Source organism: Mastomys coucha, unplaced genomic scaffold (genome assembly GCF_008632895.1).
Source record: "Mastomys coucha isolate ucsf_1 unplaced genomic scaffold, UCSF_Mcou_1 pScaffold14, whole genome shotgun sequence".
NCBI classification, from domain to species: Eukaryota; Metazoa; Chordata; class Mammalia; order Rodentia; family Muridae; genus Mastomys; species Mastomys coucha.
The window spans coordinates 27555297-27563010 of record NW_022196896.1 but is presented as its reverse complement, the minus strand read 5'-3'; the positions used below and the strand labels follow the sequence as shown (position 1 = coordinate 27563010).

Here is a 7714-nt window from a genome sequence, read left to right as displayed (position 1 = left end):
CCCTTTGAGAAGGATGGTGACCATCTCACACACCATTCTGAGGTCTTCGGAAATAGTTGTAAATGAAACATATCTACAAAGAGGTCTAGGAATTGTCAAAAGAATTCCTGACATAAAGAGCATCATAGGAACATTTAAAGAGAGCAGGCAACCTTGTAGCGCGCTCAAGCGAAGAACCATTTCTTATCTCTGTGCTCTGAGAGTTAGTTATTCATTTAACTCATTCTACACTTTAAAAAATAATCAAAAACAAAAGAACAGAAGTTCTGGTGCTTTTCTATGCGTGTATATGGTGGTGAAAAGCCAGAAGGTGTTTTTTTGAGTGCCAAAAAAGCATTCTGTAGTCTTCTGGATTGCCTTTTTTTTTTTTTTTAAAATCACCGATGGCACAGGAGAACCTGGACAGTTGTTACATTCTAAAAGAGCTGCATAATTTCCCCAGTAGACAATTTTGGAAACACCCCAGCCCTTGGTAGAAAACACATTAAGGCAAAAGGACACAGGAGCTGGCAGGATAGAGCCTTTGCCTAGGAATTCCATTCTGTTACACAGCACTTAGGCACTGGGGTTAGTTAAACCACAGTGTTCTCATGAGTGAAATGAGGCAGGCTGATAGCTGTTTTTCACCAACATCGTTAAACAAAATGAGACATCCTATGGAAGATACTTAGTACAATGTCTGGTACCTGGTAAAGATAAAGGTGATAACTCTGATCATTTTGACAATTGGGCTTACTATGTGCATCCATGCCTGTGGGGTACATGTATGTATGCCTCTGTGCATGTATACATTCATGAATGTGTTGGGCTATGTCTCACAAAAATCATTGAAAATTGTGACACTTAAACAAATATGGAACCACACTGGAAAATAAAACTCTCATAAAGACTTCATGGCGTCTGTGGAGGAGTCAGAATTTGAGTGAACAGACACTGTAGCCGTGGGATCAAGGAAAGATGAGAGAATTTCATGTTCTTTGCCGTCAAAGCAAACTGCATACAAAAGCATTAGGGCAGATCGCAGCAGAAACCATACCCAGCCACTCATATACATTGATGCAGTTGGAATTATATCCTGGCTTATGTTGTTTAAGGTAGTGCAGCATGGAGCTTCTTGAAGTTTATAGTGAAATAAAAGCACACAAATATATGGAGTATACTCAGACTGGAAAAGTTGCCTTCTGGAAGACGGCTGGGGACATAGAGACACAGGAATGCAGCAGCAATAGGAATACCTGCTACAGTGAATGGTAAGGAATTACAACTGAGACACTACAGTGCCCATGAGAAGTGAGCACTTATCCTGGTGCAGGTCTCTTCTGGGTTAATTGTTAAGAACCTCAGAAGAGACCGAAGCCATTCATGATGGTGTGGTAGTCGGCTCTCCACTTGAGAGAACTTATAAAAGGGGAAGGTTCATTTTGAATTCCAGGCTTGGAGGTTTCAGTCTATGACCATTTGGCATTTGGTCTTGTTTGGAGTCCCTGACTTCCCAGTATGCAGGAGCACATGTTGAACAAAGTGGGTCCTCTCATGGCTGAGAGACCAACGAGGGAGGACAAGGGGCTCACATCCCCAGTGAGCTGAAGTCCACTACACTCTACTCTTACAAGTTCTACCATCTCCCAACAGTGCCACAGGCTAAAGGAAAGGCTCCAGCGACACTTTCCAGCTTCCGGGATCAGATATCTAGCTCTAGTAGGACTGAATCAAGTTTCAGAGATGATCCAGGTAAAGGGAGATAATTTGAGTTACTCTTAATCTGTGTCTCCTCCTAAGGACGGAGCAGAGGAAGCAGAAAGACTGTGGGAAAGAGTATGGGGACTCTGCCATAAGTTCCTGTCACTCAAAACCACTCACATGCAGCACATCATGATGGCCTCGTATGCAAAGTAGTCATCACCATGGATACTGCAGGGGGGTAAGACCTGTACTCGTGGCCCTTGGAGTTGTGGCAAAATTCAGGTTATTTCCAGGTGCTCAGGCTGGGAGTAGAACTTGCCTGCCAAATGCATTTCTCTGGCAGCTTAGTGGCAAGCTTTCCAAATTCATCATTCGGCTCCCTTGTATCCTGAATCCTACTTATGGATTTCTTACAAGTAAAAAATATTGCCCTATATTGAATCAGAAGAAATCAGACTCACACCTGCAATTTCAACCGTAAGAGGCCTGATTCTTCAGGGCTGGGGCAAGTTTGAGGCCAGCCTGAGCTACAGAATGACACCTTAGGTGGGGGTGGGGTGGGACAAGGGGTGGGAAGAGGAACAAAGAGCAGCAAACCAGGAAATGAAAGGCGATGTAAGAGTGAAGGGTTTGATCTTATGACTTCTCAGAAGGCTGTGAACATGATAAGGTTTTCCCACCAGAGGAAGGGGCAGTTCAGAAGGAACGCGCTTACATGGTATTAGTCATCAAGGCAGCTCTTGAGAGGAGCCACAGCCCCTCCCCCACAGCCGCTGCCCTTCTGAAGAAGGCTGAGAGTCCCAAGCACCAGAAGGTAACTGTCTTCCCTATTAACGTTTGTGGTTTCTTCTAGTTTTACAAGTCTGTCTGCTTCTCACAGCTTAGTAAAAACCAGAGAGATGCGTGATGCTCTGAAAAGTTTGTAATTCAGATGTTTTTGTCTAGAAAAAAAAAGGTTAATTCCACCAGTGATTTTGTAACTTCCTTAAATCTATTATTCCTAATATAGAGCAAAAGTCATTGACATTTTAAGACCAGAAAATTGCAACAAATACATTCTTTTATTATGACAAACTAAAAAAGTACAAAGAGTAATGCTTTAAATTACTCAGGCTTTCATTTCTAATGAAAAATATTTCAAAGAAAAATTATGTTTTAATTTTTTTAAAAAAGACTCATTTATTTATTTATTTATTTAATGTAGATGAGTACACTGTAGCTCTCTTCAGACACACCAGAAGAGGGCGTCAGATCTCATTACAGATGGTTGTGAGACACCATGCGGTTGCTGAACTTAGGACCTCTCATAGAGCAGTCAGTGCTCTTAACCACTGAGCCATCTCTCCATCTCTCCTAAAACCTACATTTTAGGTTTTTGTTTTTTTTTAAATTCTATGGTTTTAAAATTACTAAATAGTTCCTTATTATTAGTTTAACAAGAATTTTTACGTTCCCAAGTTGGAAAAGTATCTGTCAGGGTGATTTGATCGTTCCTTTGTAGAGTATTACGGATTTTATTGTTTCATTTTTATTAAAAAATAAATTTAAACATAATTACATCACTTTACTTTTTCTCTGTCCTCCAATTCCTCTCATTTCTCCTCTCACTTCCTCTCAAATTGATGGCTTCTTCTTGATTATTGTTACATATATGCATAAATATATAACTATAACCCGCTAAGTCCGTGCGGCTTGGATGTATGTGTTTTCATGATAGACTCACTTTGGAGTGAATAACCCATTAGGGAGCTCATCCCAGGAAGAGGTTAATTCTCCCTCTCTCCACAGTCATGAGTTGCCTGGAGTTCTTTGTCTAGGAGGTGAGACACAGATTTCCCCCTTCCACTTACCGGGTCTATTGATATTTATCATTCTTCAGGTCTCATTTTCACAGCCATATTGTTGAGGTATCATTCTGAAGCTTCCGTGCCATTTCTAAAAGGCACAAGCTCACAGCCGCCTCGCCTTTCTGGTCCCCTGGACCTAATAATGCCCAGGGATTAAGCCCTACAGAGAACAGTTCAGCACATGGCAGCAACCACAGCTGTATTTTGGCCAGTCTGGGATTCTAGCCTTTTGATCCATGTTTACACTAGAGCTTTGCCCTGGTGCTGGAGTGGCCCCATGACCACACCAGACAAAAAGCAAGTTGGAGCAGGGCAAGTGGGGGGGTAAGGGGGCGGGTTGAGGAGGGTGGGTGTGGGGGTTGGGTGTGGATGTGGGGGATGGGGGGCAATGGTGCCTATTTTTCTTCACTCCAAACATAATAAAAAGAAAGAATGGACTTTGGTTTGATTCTCAGAGACGGTTTTTTAAAACATCTTGTTCTGATAAAAGCAGAGACAAAAAGACTCACTTTCAGTGCAAATGTTACTTAAAAGAAATGTATACAAGGCAGTAATTAAAAAATACTAAGCCAGTAAAATATCTCCAGGGCAAATAGCAAGCAGGATGGCTTTCCCCTAGGGGACTACCCCTCCACACTTAAATCTTTGTAAAAGAACAACACTGGAAAATCCTTGGTCACTGACTTCAGTTTGAAAACAGTGATTCTAACTAAAGCAGTGAATGTCCATGCACGAGGCAAGATTTACATGCAGAGCATCTCATAGATTACAGGACCTGATGCTGATGTTGCATGGAGCAGGGTGAGCTGTCTATGGGTAGTCCTCGTCTGACTGGCCATGACTGCTGTTCATTGTTTTAAAGACGAAGAACTTCCTTGCTTGTCCATGGGACATGCTATGTTCACATATCTGATCAAACTTAATTGTCTTCATCTTTGAAAAATCATTTGTTTTAACCATTGATTTTTTTTTTTCTTAAATTTGTCCATTTTCTCTAGGATTCCAGACTACAGTGAATTAATTTTGTTTATGGAGATCCTTTTATGAACACCTAGACTTTGGCACATGAAATGCTCCACTCCCAAGAAGGCAGGACACGAATGAGAGACAAGGGGAGCTACTGCAAAACACAGCAAACAGTGGCAGATGCTGAGTGAAACGGTGGCTCACAGTGACAGAGCAGTGTGTGGAGCACTTCAGGGACTTCGCGTCTTGGTTCTCCAGCATGCTTCTCAGCAGTGAACATCTCCAAATTGATAGCTCTGTGGATGAGGAAGCCAACATAGAAGGAGCACCCTCTCGGGGTCATAGGTCAAAGGACAACCTGGGCCAATAGAAAGCCAGGGCTCTTCTGCAGCCAATTCCCTTTCCTACCTTCCCCTTCCTGAGCCCTGTAAAGCACTCCTTTCAGTATCATCGAAGTGACCCTGGAGGTTGTCAGGGGTGCTGCGGACAGAGTGGGAGCAGGACATGTCCTGGCAGCTAGGCTCAGAGTCCCACACAACAAGACCTATGCAGAAAGGGTTACTCGAAACGAAAAGTAGAAAGGCAATAGCTGCTTAGCCCCACATTTTAGCTTGTTTGTTTCAGATGTATTACTTTCCTCACTAAGTTCTAATGGAAAGAGACATCGCTGAACTTTTCTCTCAAATCCCTTTAGAAGTCCAACATTCCATGTATGGAGGGTCTCAAAACAGAGGCAACGCCTCTCCTTGTTGGAGGGTCTGAAATAAACAGAGATTTTTTTTTTATCACTTGTTTAACTTAGTCCAGAGAGATTTTTTTTCTAATGACAAAGACTTCATTGGCTCATTGTTTTATTTCAGGGTCAGAGCAAATTCCTACTTAGTACCCACAAGGCTTGCTAGAAGGGGATCTTAACAGGGGGTATGCAAATACGGTGCAGAGATTAATAGTAAGACACAGCTCTGAGCCACACAAGATGAAATATGGTGACAGATAATATATTTCAGTTTGAATTTTCAACATGATATAAATGTTCTTAATTAATATTAAAACAACAATTAATGAAAAATTACCCTATTGAGTTGATAAATGAAGCAGTGTGGTTTTCAAGGGCATTAGATTTTTTCCCCCTCTCTGATTCCAAATGCAATCCAGATTAGGATCCAGTCATGAATTTCAGTAAGTATCCAAGGGATCGGGGATTACCTGCTCTGATGCCCTTGTGAACCCTGTGGGAGTTTGCCCTCCCATACTGACAGAGTCTATCCTACATTCCCATCTCCTCGTCCCTCCTTTCTCCTTTTCCTTATCCCTCTCTCTCATGAGAGTGCACACCATCAGCACATAGCAAATAGTCAATAAATTATCAATATTGTCCAAACTGTTATGTACCGCATCATTTTTTTCCAATATTGAGGCCATAGAGGGTAACTAGTTTTGTGCCCAGTGAGATTGATAGTTCTTAGAAGTGGTGAAATAGAATAGTCATATAACAATCATATAAGCTGTATTGATTTTTGTATTATAATAGCCAGAAACATAACTTATGGTTCTTTTTTGGAAAGAAAAAGAGTTTATTTGTCATGCACTTCCACATCATTGTTCATCATTGAAGGAAGTCAAGACAGGAACTCAAACAGGGAAGAAATGTGGAGGCAGGAGCTGATGCAGAGACAGTGGAGGGGTACTGCTTACTGGCTTGGTCTTCTTGGTTTCCTTAGCCTGCTTTCTTATGGAACCTAGGACCACCATCCCAGGGGTGGTCCCAGCCACAGTGGGTCAGGGCCTCCCATACCAATCACCAATTAAGAAAGGCTTACCTACAGCCAGGTCTCTCTTTTTTTCCATTTTTATTAGATATTTTCTTTATTTACATTTCAAATGTTATCCCCTTTCCAAGTTTCCAGTCCGAAAACCCCCTATCCTATCCCCCTCCACCTGCTCACTAACCACGCACTCCTGCTTCCCTGTCCTGGCATTCCCAAACACTGGGGCATCGATCCTTCACAGGACCAAGGGCCTTTCTTTCCATTTATGTCTGATAAGGCCATCCTCTGCTACATATGTGGCTGGAACCATGGGTCCTTCCATGTGTACTCTTTGGTTGGTGGTTTAGTCCCTGGGTGCTCTGGGGGTACTGGTTGGTTAATATTGTTCCTCCTATGGGGCTGCAAACCCCTTCAGCTCCTTCAGTCCTTTCTCTAGCTTCTCCACTGGGGACCCTATGTTTAGTCCAATGGTTGGCTGCAAGCATCCACCTCTGTATTTGTCAGGCACTGGCAGAGCCTCTCAGGAGACAGCTATATCAGGCTCCTGTCAGCCAGCACTTGTTGGCATCCACAATAATGTCAGAGTTTGGTGATTGTATGTGGGATGGATCTCCATGTGGGGAAGTCTCTGGGTGACCTTTCCTTAAGTCTTTTCTCTACACTTTGTCTCTGTGCTTCCTCTCATGTGTATTTTGTTTCCCCTTCTAAAAGGACCGAAGTATCCACACTTTGGTCTTCCTTCTTCTTGAGCTTCATGTGGTCTGTGAATTGTATCTTGGGTGTTCTGAGCTTCTGGGGTAATATCCACTTATCAATGAGTGCATACCACGTGTGTTCTTTTGTAACTGGGTTATTTCACTCATGATGATATTTTCTAGTTCCATCCATTTGCCTATGAATTTCATGAATTTATTGTTTTTAATAGCTGAGTAGTACTCCATTGTGTAAATGTACCACATTTTCTATATCCATTCCTCTATTGAGGGACATCTGGTTTTTTTTTTTTTACAACTTCTGGCTATTATAAATAAGGCTGTTATGAACATAGTGGAGCGTGTGTCCTTATTACATGTTGGAGCATCTTCTGGGTATATTCGTAGGAGTGGTATAGCTGGGTCTTCTGGTAGTACTATGTCCAATTTTCTGAGGAACAACGAGACTGATTTCCAGAGTGGTTGTACCATCTTGCAATTCCACCAACAATGGAGGAGTTTTCCTCTTTCTTCACATCCTGAGCTTTTGATCTTGGACATTCTGAGAAATACAACTTAAAACAACTTTATCATGGCTGAGGTCTTGCTGATCGCTCTAGCTTGAAGTCCAGAGAAAGGTTCACTCTTCTGCTCACCCGATGCCAGGGTTAGAACACAGCATCCCCTCCTGCAGCATCCCCTCCTGCAGCATCTCCTCCTGCAGCATCTCTTCCTGCAGCACCCCCTCCTACAGCAT

General features: G+C 42.4%; 1 long non-coding RNA gene across 1 annotated transcript; it reads left to right on the top strand.

The window, feature by feature from the left end:
- Nucleotides 1-2343: 2343 nt before the first annotated feature.
- Nucleotides 2344-5872, top strand: LOC116089015. The gene is made up of 2 exons (XR_004118101.1): nucleotides 2344-2497; nucleotides 4529-5872. It is a non-coding gene; the product is annotated as an uncharacterized LOC116089015 (long non-coding RNA).
- The last annotated feature ends 1842 nt before the right edge of the window (nucleotides 5873-7714 follow it).